The sequence below is a fragment of the Cynocephalus volans genome, chromosome 5 (genome assembly GCF_027409185.1).
Source record: "Cynocephalus volans isolate mCynVol1 chromosome 5, mCynVol1.pri, whole genome shotgun sequence".
Taxonomy (NCBI): Eukaryota; Metazoa; Chordata; class Mammalia; order Dermoptera; family Cynocephalidae; genus Cynocephalus; species Cynocephalus volans.
The window spans coordinates 163,038,366-163,051,230 of record NC_084464.1 but is presented as its reverse complement, the minus strand read 5'-3'; the positions used below and the strand labels follow the sequence as shown (position 1 = coordinate 163,051,230).

Genomic DNA, 12,865 nt, shown 5'->3' with positions numbered 1-12,865 from the left:
ATATGTTACTTGTACACCTATAAAGCTGTTAAGATATTTAAATATAAAGAGAATTTTGGGACATGGCTGTGGGAGGGTTTGGAAGGATGGCAATTTGGGTCAGATCAGGGAATGCACGGAGCAAGCAGAGGTGAAGGTCTGGTTGAGGACAACCTGGGATGTGTAGGAGAGAGGGCTAGTTAGGACCATCTGTTGGGGGAGGTGGGTGATCAGTTCGTGCTGGACCACCTGGGCACACTGTCAGCACTTCCTTCCTGCAGAGGCTCGTGAGCCCATAAAAGAGTGGCAAAGCCTCCACAGGGCATTGTCTCTCAGGAAGGCTCTGGGAGAGCCTTCTCTACTGGTGGTGGTGTGGCTGATGGAGAGGCTTGGCCTATCTGGAACAAGGGACAAGGACATGGTCTCATGACAGTCACTTTACATATACATATTCATACATACGTGCACACAAATACACATGTCCATATTCGTATACAAATGCACGTTCTCATACTTGCACACACATATATATTCATGTAAACACCCTTATACATATTCATATCATATACAGACATACATATTGATATATAAATACACACGTTTATATATCCATATATGTATACATATTCATATACATGCACATACACACATATAAATACTAGTGTACTAATGTATACACATGCATATATTTATATGTATATACATGATATACATATACATACTCACGTACATATGCATATACATATACATAAACAATATACACATGAATATACATATACATATAGGCATATACACATTCATATACACACAATATTCATATTCAATTTATATACATATGCACGCACACATAATATTCATAGTCATATACCTGTACTCAAACATATATACAGACATATTTTTAATCTTTATTACAATCTTGTTAACTGCTTTCTATCCCAATTTTGCCAATGAGAAAAACACATTTCAGAGATAGTGATTCACTCACTAAGAATGCATAGTTAATATTAATTAATTGCTAGTTAATGTACATAACCCTGATCTCACACTTCCATAAGTCTAGAGCTCCCTTCAGAAAACATTGAAGCAGCAGCAAGTCCTGAGAGTTGGACCCACACAAACTTGATTCTTTTATTTTTTTTCCCATGGTTTATTTTAATTTTTATTTTGGAACATTTCAAACATACTAAACACTGGGGAGATTGGATAATGCTCTCCTTCCGGTGCACCCGTCTCCCGCGTCAGCGGTTACCAGCTCACAGGATAGTCTCTTCCCCCTATTTCCTTGTCCTTTCCCAACCAACCCCCTCTATTATTTTGAAGCAACTTCCAGACATCAAATAATTCTGTCTGTAAATATTTCTCCCAGGAGTGCAGCCGGGCCCTGCTCCCTCGGGCTGACAGACCCTCCAACCCACAGAGGGCCCTTCACAAAGGGGGCTCCAGGGCTGTGAGCTCCCAGCGCTCCCCGCACTGCCCTGTCCTGCAGCCTGCAGTGCTGCCTGCTTCCCTTTCTCCCTTCAGACTTGGCGTTTGTCACGTACCACTGTCTTCCTAGCCATGACTCAGCTCTTCTATCTCTAATTTTGTGCTCCACAGTGTCCCTTGGAATTGGGGGGTAAAACCTTGCCAGCTTATGCCATGTCCCCTTCCTGCAACACTGCTCCTCTGGAGGACAGTACAAGGAGCTTGTGTTTTTGAGAAGGTAGGTCTGCTTTATGGAGACATCATGCAAATAAACTCTCCTATTTTATTTCTAAGTTGTTTACCCTCCTTCATTCCTGTTAGACATTTTGGTGATTGGCTGTGAAGTCTTGAGAACACTATGTGACTCAGCTGTTTGAGGAAGGTGCTAATTTTCACACACTGTCGTACTCTGGCAACACTCCTTACCTCAGGGACAAGGTAGAAGGTTGAACCAAGTAACTGGAACAACAACCAGACACTGGTTCCCTAGGCCCCCAGCCTAGAGAAGCGACAGCAAGGGGGGTTGTGCTCAGTGACCACACAGGTCCATTCCTCTTTGAGCCTGGCCAGCTCCAGGCATGACGCTTCCTTGCCCACCCCAGTGTTTGCTCACCTCTGTGACTCAGCAGCTCCCCTGAGTGAAGCCCTCTGCACTTGCTGTGTGCAAATGGCAGAACCCGTCACTCCTGCTGCCACGAACACCTGGAGTTACCACAGCTCTCTGCTCTCCTCTATAAGGTGACACTAGTTAGTGGAAAGTTCCAACAGGGTCCCAGCTCCACCTGGACTCTTTGTGGACTGCTCAGGAAGTGATGCTACCTTCCACCTGCTGTGCCAGGAGCCGGGCACGCCAGCACTAAGAGTGGTGTGTGGGACAATGAACAAGATTTCATGGCAATGAGCGGGAGGGACAACAGGAGCAGGTTAGGACACCCAGGTCTGTTGTGAGAAAGAAAGTCGATAGAGGAACAACTTACGGGGACAGAGAACACAGGAGAGGACACAGCAGGGGTGGAACAAGACTTAATTTCAGACACGTTAAGTTTGACGTGGCTGTGCCACGTGTTTCAAATGGATTTGTCAAGTAGCTGTTTAAAGAGGTCTGGGTTGGATGTAGACATTTGAGAATTGTTGGGACATAGATGGACCATAAAGTCAAGGAATAGATAAGTCTCTTAGGCAGAACTTGAAGCCATTCAGAAAAGGAGGCTCAGCATGGAAATCTGAGATGAGAAAGGGGAAAGGAGCTGGTGAAGGAGAGAAAAGAAGGGGCCACGTGTAAGGCGAGGAGTGAACCGAGTTGGAGAAGTGAGAGGGAAGGGAGAGTGAGGACCGTGGGCCTGATGCTGCTCAGTAAGATGCGGACGAAGATGTGGAAGGGACACACGTGGAAACAGGCTTCTGGGAGGACTTGCTGGGAGCAGCTCCGTTTCCCCTCCTCAGCCTCACTCACCCACAGGTCGGCCATTCCCACCCAGCTCGCGCTGTCACACATCGGCATCAAGGCCCCGGAGGCCACGTTAACTGTGCCACCTGGTCCATAATCAGCTTGCGTCCTCTGGAGACCAAGAAGCCGTTAATCTCAGCTGATGGGAAGCTGAGATTACTCCTGGCATTTCCCCTTAAGGTTTAAACAAGTACGGAAATGGCCTGGCTCTCTGAGGTGCCCGCATCTGCCTCAGTTTCTTTGCCGTTGTTTGGCTCAGTCCACACACACCCGTGCTGACTAGCTCGCGCAAAAGGTGTGACAATTTTTGCCTCACGTCACACAAAGATCGAGGCAAGAAGAGAATAACCATCTCCAGAGGAATGCAGAGAAATTGGAAATGTCTGGGGAGAAAATGATGCCTGGTTGCTAGGAAGTGGCTACTATTGTCACTGGAAGCTATGAATCACCAGCAAATGTTCACAGTAGTGTGCAGAGCCCAGGGAGAGGATCTCACTGTACCTCCTGAATGGGCAGATGGCATTCTTGTGAAGACAAGGACAGTTCCAGCCACGGAACAAACGGTTATGGAAGGACTGTACCTCTTTCTCCATCCTATCCAACTCCTGTCTTCCATCCCAGTGGCAGAATGGCATTCCAGCAGGAGCATTTTCCTCTTTGGATATATCCAGTGGTGCAGTGAAAAGTACCCCTGTGGAGCAAATGGATTTACTAACACTGTGAAGTCCTTCAAATCAATAGCTTTAATCCTGGGACCCACAGATGGGTTCAGGGAGATTCATGGACTCATGAAATCGATTGCAATGATTTTGTATTGTCCTTTTTTTTCTGTTCACTTTCCTTTTAATAATTTATTATAAAAATAATGTATACAAAAATTTCCAAGAATAAGTGTGATAAACACGTGACTGTCATTCAGCTTAAAAAGTGAAATATTGCAAATATAGTTGAAATCACTGCTATATGCTTCCTTGATTGGATTCTCTATACTCCTCACTGTAGGAAACCATTTTCCTGAACCGGCTGTTCATTTACTCTCAGGTAGTTATATTTTGATAGCAGGCATATTTATTCCAAAGTTATTATGGTATTTTCCATGATTTATTTTATAGTAATCTTAGGCTTACAAAAATGTTGCAAAAATAGTACAGACTTCCCATATATCTTTCACCTAGTTTGCCCTAATATTAACAACTCACACAGCTATAATAATATCAATCAAATAAGGAAATTAACACTGGTATAGTACTATTAACTAAGTCATAGACCTTATTCAAACATTGTCAGTCCAACAATGTATCTTATAGATCATTCTATATCAATACACTTAGTGTACATGAATGAATTTTACTAGTAGAACACTTTCCTAGAATTATACATTCTGGGTCAAAGAATATACACTTCTTAAATATGACAGAAACCACAAAACTGCTCCTGAAAGAGGCTGTGCCAATTTGCATGACCACCTTTGGCATGCAGAGCACCTGCTTACCCACACCTCATCAGCACTATCTATTATCAAACTTTTAAATGTTACCATTCTGATAGGTGAAAAGATGCTGCCTCAGTTTGTAAATAACAGCTCTGTTGAGATAATATACACATACCACAAATTCACCCTTTTAAAGTTTTTAGTATATTCAAGGCTGTGCAGCCAGCACCACTATCTAACGTTAGGATATTTCCATCACCTTATGCTCATTAGCAGTTGTTCCCATTCTTCCCTCCCCTGGAAATCACCAGTCTTTTCTATCTCAATGGATATGCCTATTCTGAACATTTCATATAAATGGAATCTTAAAGTATGTGGTCTTTTGTCATTGGTTTCTCTCACTTATAATGTTCTCAAGATTCATCCAAGTTGTAATGTGTATGAGTATTTCATTCCTCTTTTTGCTGAACACTATTTCACTGTGGATATACCACATTTTGTTTCTGCAGTCGTCCTCCAATGGACATATGAGTTGTTTTCACTTTTTGGCTATTATGATATAATGCTGCTATGAACATTCTTGTACAAGTTTTCATGTGGACATATTTTTCATTTGTCTTGGATATATTCCTAGGCGTAGAATTGCTGGGTCATATGGTGACTCTGTATTTAATGTTCTGAAAAGCGGCCAAAATGTTTCCAAAGTTGTTGGACCATTTCAAAATCCAATCAGCAATGTAAGAGGGTTCTAATTTATCCACATTCTCCTCCACAATTGTTCTTGTTTTTCTTTATTTTAGCATCCTAGTGGATGTGCAGTGGTATGTCATGTGGTTTTGATTTGTATTCCACTGTTGACTATTTATGCTAAATGTCTCTTCATGTGCTCATTGGCCATTTCTGTACCTTCTTTGGACATATGTCTATTCAAATCCCTTGCCCGCTAAAAAAAATTGGGTTCTTTGTCTTTTTTTGTTGAATTGATGGGTTCCTTATATGTTCTGGAACAAATCCCTTATTAGATACATGATTTGCAGATGTTTCTCCCATTCTGTAGCTTATATTTTCATTTTCTTGGTAATGTCTTTTAATGCACAAAGTTTTTAATTTTAATGAAGTATGATTTACCCATTTTTTCTCTTGTCACTTGAGCTTTTGAGGTCATACTAAGAAACCATTGTCCAAATCAAGGTCATGAAGACTTAACTCCTATGTTTTCTTATTAGTGTTTTATACTTTTAGTTCTTATATTTGATTTTAGATATATTTTAAGTTAATTTTTGTGTGTGATGTGAGGAAGGGGTCCACCTGACTCTTAGAAGTAGATATCTAGTTGTCCCAGAACCATTTGTTGAAGACTATTCTTTGCCTATTTTACTGTCTCGTTAAAAATAGATAGGATGTTCACTCAATTTTATGTAGTTTCTCCAGCTTTTGACTCCCCTTCACAATACACTTGCTTTTGTTTTCTTTTCAGAGTCCACAATTTTTCAAAGTACACCTTTTGTGTTTTATCCAGATATTTTAGTTTTTATCAGCAGGAGAGTAGACAGCTGTGAGCATACACACTCAGTGCAGAACTTCCCCAAAAGGTGCACACAAAAACCTGCACGCATTTGGCCAGTTAGCCCGGTTGGTTAAAGTGCAGCCTTATAACACGACCAAGGTCATGGGTTTGGAGCCCCTTACTGGCAAGCTGCAAAATAAACAAACAAAAACAAAACAAAAAACACCCTGCACTCCAAAACTTGCACACAGAAAGGTGCACTCATACCAGGCAAGCAATGGAGCCAGACACTGCCTCACTGGGGTCCTGAGACAGGAGCTGAGGGCCAGCCCGACCCACAACCCCCAACAACATCTTAGAAGGTACTTATTAGCCACGTATGTTTCTTTGGGGTGTATGACTTATCTGCTTATGCCTTCCCAAAATTTCTGCTTAGATTTTTCTAATTCATTTTTAAAAGTTCTTTTTTCATTAAGGATGTTAATCTCTGAGTGTTAAATTTGTTCGGTATCAAACTGACTTTAAAAAAAAGAAATATCCACCCATTATATGAACTATCCATTCATTTATATGAAATATCCAGAATAAACAAATTCAAAGAGATAGCACATGACTTTTTGCCAGGGGCTGGACATCAGAGGGAAATAGAACAGGTTTCTTTTGGGGGATGATTAAAATATTCTAGAACTAGATAGCAGTTACAGTTGCACAACACTACGAAGGTACTAAATGTCACTAAGCTATATAGCTTAAAATAGTTAAAATGGTGAATTTATGTTAATTTACCACAATAAAAAAAAAAAAGGATGCATGCTGAAAAAAAAGTGCACACAAAAACCTGCATACAAAGGCATAGAACCCCCTTTTCATAATTGCCAAAGCTTGGAAGCAACCAAGAATTGTTACTGTCTGGCCTGCCAGGCAGCCCCTGGAAAAAATCCTTTCACAGGTTTGTCTTTTTGATCTCACTCAGAGCTCGCTCGGTGTGGATAACCCTATCTTTTGAGCATTTGTCAAAAGCAATAAGGTATACTAGTTTAACATCATTCCTCCCTGAGATGGCAACATCAGTTTGGACAAAAAAGGCAAAGAAGAGAATTCACAACTCTGCTTCTGAACGTGGACAGTCCTGACATCACCCTTCTGCTATGAACGGGCAGAACAATAAAAAAATAGAGAACAAAAGCTTGAGAATGACAACTCTGCCCACAAGAAAACAAGACCAAACTTGTGGTCAGAATCTAACTGAGTCGATTGTCAGTTAAAACCCATCAATATTCTCCAGAGGATTATAATGAGACTCAGAGTCAATATGATACAACAGTCACATGTACATGACACAATCCAAAATTAATATGCAAAGAATCAGAAAAATGTCAACAATCTTCCAGTGAAAAATCAATAAACAGATGCTAACTCCAAGATATACAGATGTTGTCATTATCAGAACAGGACTTTAAAGCAGCTGTTACCACTATGCTCCATGAAGTAATAGTCAACACATTTTAGATAAGCAGAATAATAGAAGTTGACTTCAGGGAAACAGAAATTATTAAAAAGAACCAAAAGAAAAGTTTAGGTCTCAAAAGTAAACTGACTAAATTTAAAAATTTACTGAATGGGCTCAAGAGCAGAATGGAGAGGATAGAATAAAGCGGCAGGAAGCTAAAGGTAGATGAATAAATATAACCTAATCTCAAGAACAGAGAGAAACATTATTGAAAAAAGAAAATGACAGGACCTTAGGGAACAGTGAAGAAACATGAAAAGGTCTAAGATACGTGTCATAAAAGCTCCAGAAGAGCAGAAAAAGAGATTGGTGCAGAAAAAATATTTAAAGAAATAATGGCTGAAAGCTCCCCCAATTCAGTGAAAAATATACTCAAAGAAAACTATGCCTAGACACATAGTGATCAAATTGTTGAAACCCAAAGATAAAGAAAAATTCTTTAAAGCAGCCAGAGAAAAATGGCACATTATATGCAGGGGGAAAATGATTTGAATTGTTCACATATGATAGATTGAATTATGTTCCCCCCAAAGTTTCATGTGTTGGAGGCTTGGCCCCCACTGTGACAGTGTTAGGAGGGTGGGAAATCCTACTGTGGAAGTTGAAAGGTGGGGCCTTGGAGAGGGGATTGGATTGTGAGGACTGTGCCCTCATGAATGGATTGATCCACTCTTGGAATAATTGGGGTGTTCTGGTGGCTTTAAAAAGCGAGTGAAGGAGGAGGTTCGTTTCTCTCTGCTCCACCATTTCACAGTGTGATACCCTGCATCACTGATGTCACCACCAAAGAAAGCTCTCGGCGGATGTGTTCCCTGGACTTTGGATTTCCCAGCTTTAGAAACTGTAAGCAACAAATTTCATTTTCTTACAAGTTATCCACTTTCAAGTATTTTGTTATAAGCAATAGAAATGGACTAATACATCACATTAGAAACCGTAAAGACCAGAGATAGAGCAGCAACATATTTAAAGTGCTGAAAGAAAAGAACTGTCAGTCCAGCATTCTGTGTTGAGCAAAAATATCTTCCAGGAATGAAGGCAAAATCAAGATATTCTAAGATGAAGGAAAACCTAGAAAACATCACCAGCAGACCTGCTCCACGAGAAATGTGAAATGAAGTTCTTCATGATGAAGGAAAATAGAACTTGAGGGAACTGGGATTTTCACTGACAAAGGAAAAGCAGTGATACATGGCTAGGATCATATAAAAGCCTATTTTTCCTCTGAAGTTCTTTAAAACATTGTGATGACTGAAAGCAAAAATTATAGCATTATCTGGTGGAGTTTCCAATGTGTCCAGACGCCATAGTATGACAACCATAACATACAGGTCAGTGGCAATGAAGGTGGGAGAGGGTCCAACATGTCTGCAAGTTTTTTATGTTATTCTTGGAAGTGGACAATATTAACACTACATCAGATGTGAAAAGTTAGGTATGTATATTTTAATCCACAGAGCCACCACGAAAACACACAGAGATATAGTTGAAAAGCCCACAGTTAAGTTAAAATGAAATATTCAAAACTAAATTATCCAGAAGAAGGATCAGAATAAAAACAGAGGGAACAAACCCAAAATAAATAATAAAATGAAAGACATAAACCCAGTCATATTCATACTTACATTAAATGTTAATGGTCTAGACACTAATTAAAAGCCAGAGATTGTCAGAGTAGATAGTAAAACAAGACATACTACATCCTGGCTTTGAGAGACATATTTTAAATATAAAGACAAAGGTAGGTTGAGAAAAAATATACCACGAGCAAACCCTAAGCATAAGAAGTCTGGAGTGGCTGCCGTAACATCAGAGCATCACAGAGACATTCCATCATCTTAACCATAGAGTGACAAGAAATCAGAAAGCTTTAGCAATTAAATATGTAAATGTGCTTAACAACAGAGCCTTAGATACATGAAGCCAAAATGGACAGAAATGGGAAATACAGACAACTTCACAATTACAGCTCAGTGTTTTTAATACAGCTTTTTCTACAATTTATAGAACAAATTGACAAAAAATTAGTAAACACATAGATGATCTGAACGACACTATCTATCTCTTTTATCTAATTGATATTTATAGAACACTATATTCAACAACTGCAGAATACACATTCTTTCCCAGTGCACAAGATATATTCTCTAAGATCGACAAGATGCTAGACATAAAGCAAGCCTTATAAAAAGTATCAAAATCTTGCAAAGTATATTTGCTGAATACAGTGGAATTCAATTAGAAATTATTAACAATGAGATTTATAAGACCCCCCCCCCCAATATCTGGCAATTAAACAGCACACTTCTAAATAGTTCACGGGTCAAAGGTGAAACCAAGGGGAAATTAGAAAAGATTCTGATCTGCAAGACAACAAACACAACATATTAGAATTTGTGGAATGCAGCCAAAGCAGTGATCAGAGAGAAGCTTGTGGCTGTCAGTGCTTATGTAAGGAATGTGAGCTTGGGGACAGGTATGGAATTAGCAGTCACCAGCACCCAGGTGGAACAGAGCAAAACCTTCACAGTGAGAAAAGCAGAGGCCAGACCTAGACTCAGGGGAACACCAAATCTAAGAGGAGTAAAGGACACAGACAGGAAGATGGGTGTGAGAGATGCCCGTGAGTGTGAGCGCAGGTCCTGTTGGCCTCTGACTTAGAAACGGAGAAAATACAGCGCACCAGAAGCCTTCAGCTGCAATAGGCCAAAAGGCCACACGATGGCGGCACGGTGTTGTCAAAGCTTCTCAGGTCCTTGCATTTTTAACTTTGCTATGTCCCTGCACCCACTTCTGCGTGTGAACATTTATTAAACCACGTATCGGTTCAACCGATGCTCATGGATTTGTTGCTCCATGCCAAATACTAACACTACCACTGTAAAAAGACAGTTCCCTCCCCAGGAGTGGGATTGGGGTGCAGAGAAAAACCCAAGTGAAAAAGGATAATTTCAGAGTGTGGCAAAGGGTTGGAGAACAGCAGGAGCAGGCATCCTAGAGAGCCAGTTGTGCTGGCGGAGAAGCAGAGACCGGGACCGGACTCGGCACAGCTGCATGGTCAGGTGGACAAGAAGTGGGCCGCCACTCACGCCCGTGCCCAGACGTACATCGGAGCACCCCTGCTCAAACGACACTTACTGCTTCTGGTCAGTTTTCTGCACTGCACTGCAGTAAACAACTTTTTTCTTCTTCTTTTTGGTCTATCTGTGATTTTGCTTTTTCTTATTGTGAATTCAGTCCATCTATCCATACATCTGTATCCATCTTATGTTTTTATGCATGCATGCATCATCTAGCTGTCATTGACCTATCCTATTTATCTAGCCATCCTATCTATGCTATGCATCCCTCCTACGCATGTATGTACGCATGTATCTGTTTACCTATCATCCATCTGATCAATCTACCCTATCTATATATCCACCCTATGTACGTATCTATCTATCCTTCCTATCTTTTTATCTCTATCTATCTATCAATCCACCCCCCTGCCCACCTATCATCATCCACCTATTCCATATTAGTTCTTTCCCTCATTAGCCCCCCGCTTGCTTAGCTCCTGGGGCCTCACTCCAGCCTAGGACCTACCCGCACCTGCATCTTCTCTAGAACCATGGCGGTGAGTGCCCGGCTGTCTTCTGTGCAGATCCTCTGAAGCAAGGGGAATTCAGAGTTTATCTGTGGGTGACTTGGGATGGGTGCAGTGACTGGGGAGTGGAGAATAAGAAACCACATCTTATAAACTGCAGTTGATGAGACTTAGGCTGTTGTCTGGAGAGGAAAACCTCAGGGAGGTGGGGAAAGATCAGGGGGAGGCGAAAGCCTTCAGTATCTGGGGCGACTGGGCAGAGGCTGGGGAGATAACTTGCTCTTTGCGACCTCAAGTGGCAGAACTAAAGAAGGCTGTAGGAAGCTGGTTTGGGTAGAATAAATGAGAGATCTTTTTAGGTTGTCAGCTGGGTAAATGTGCCCTGCCCTGCACGTGAGCGGGAGGAAAGCCTCTCACCCCTACTGCAGTGGCCCAGAGTGGGCATTGGTCAGGGGTCTTGGCAGGTTGGGGTAGGGAGGAGGAATTCAAGTCATGGATGGTGTTTGAACCAGATAACTCTTTTTAAAGTTTTATTTTATTTTTAAAGGATACAGAATTACTGAGATCTCTTATCATCCCCTGATGGAGTTTGGATGTGTTGTCCCCAACAAAACTCATGTGGAATTTTGATCCCCAATGTGGCAGAGTTGGAAACAGATTGAGTCATGGGGGTGGATCCCTCATGAATGGATTAGTGCTCTCCCTGGGGGAGGGGGGATTAATGAGTGAGTTCTCGCTCGATTAGTTCCCACGAGAGTTTGTTGCTTAAAAAGACCCTGGCAGGGGCCGGCCCGTGGCTCACTCGGGAGAGTGCGGTGCTGAAAAAGACCCTGGCACCTTCTCTCTCTCTCTTGCTTCCTCTTGCCATGTGATCTGCTTGTACCTGCTGGCTGCCTGCCACTTTCTGCCATGAGTAGAAGCAGTCTGAGGCCCATGCCAGATGCTGCTGTCCCAGAATCATAAGCCAAATAAACCTCTCTTCTTTATAAATTACCCAGTCTCAGGTAGTTCCGTTATAGCAACACAGAACTGACTAAAACATCCCCCAATTCTCTGATTTTTGAGAGAAATTGACAAAGTCAGGAGAGAGTAGAAGAGGAGTCAAGGAAAGAAACCAGCCGAATTGGCAAAGTTGGAGTAAAGTGAGAAAGTACAGGATGGGACCAGGAAACCCAGGGGAGGGGGCTGGGAGCAGGGGGCTGCTTGTCAAGGTTAAGGACGTAGAAAATGAGCAAAGCATCAGCTATCGCAACTCTGGGTTTTAGCACGGTAGGAGGGTTAAAGCCAGATTGCAAAGAACCAAAAGGAGAGAGGCTGGTGCAGGAGACAGAGTGTGGCCCACTCCTCATAAACCTGCAGTGCGGCAAAGGAGCAAGATGGGCCTGCAGCCCGCAGGACGACAGGAAGGAGAAAAGGTGCTTTTATTTGTTTGTTGAAGTATTTTGTGAGCAGAGGGAACTTACCTAGCTGAGTAGATTGACAGGGAACCACTAAAGATATAAGTAATGTGGAAATAGTTTGTCAAGGAAGAGGCCTATAGATTTTATGGGGTATTATGTCAATATCATATCTTGGCAAAGGAAAGGTGCTGTGTCTGTGACGTTACCATGGCAAGACAGAGTGAAAAGCTGCTGAGAAGCAGGTGAGGAAGGGTCTTGGAATTTAAAACAAAGCCAAACCTGGACGTGAGCCCTCGCTCAACTTCTTCCAACTGTCGGGATCGTGGGTAAGGCATGTAACCGGAGGAGCCTCGGTTTCCCACTGGTCAAGTAATAAGCAAACGGTGGCTGTGATTTATTGAGTCCCAGCCTGACTGCTTTCTGTGCATTAGCTCACTGAATTCTTATGAGTCTGCGTAGCTGGGAAAACGATTTCCCAAGATCACAAACTGACTCAGTGCCTGTAGTTGGGATCCAGGCCTCTTTAGCTGCCTAAAC

The 12,865-nt window shown here is 41.9% G+C and overlaps 1 pseudogene; it reads right to left on the bottom strand.

The window, feature by feature from the left end:
• Window positions 1-10,954, bottom strand: part of LOC134379190 (transmembrane protein 199-like) — a 33,638-nt pseudogene extending 22,684 nt beyond the window's left edge.
• Between the last annotated feature and the right edge of the window lie 1,911 nt (window positions 10,955-12,865).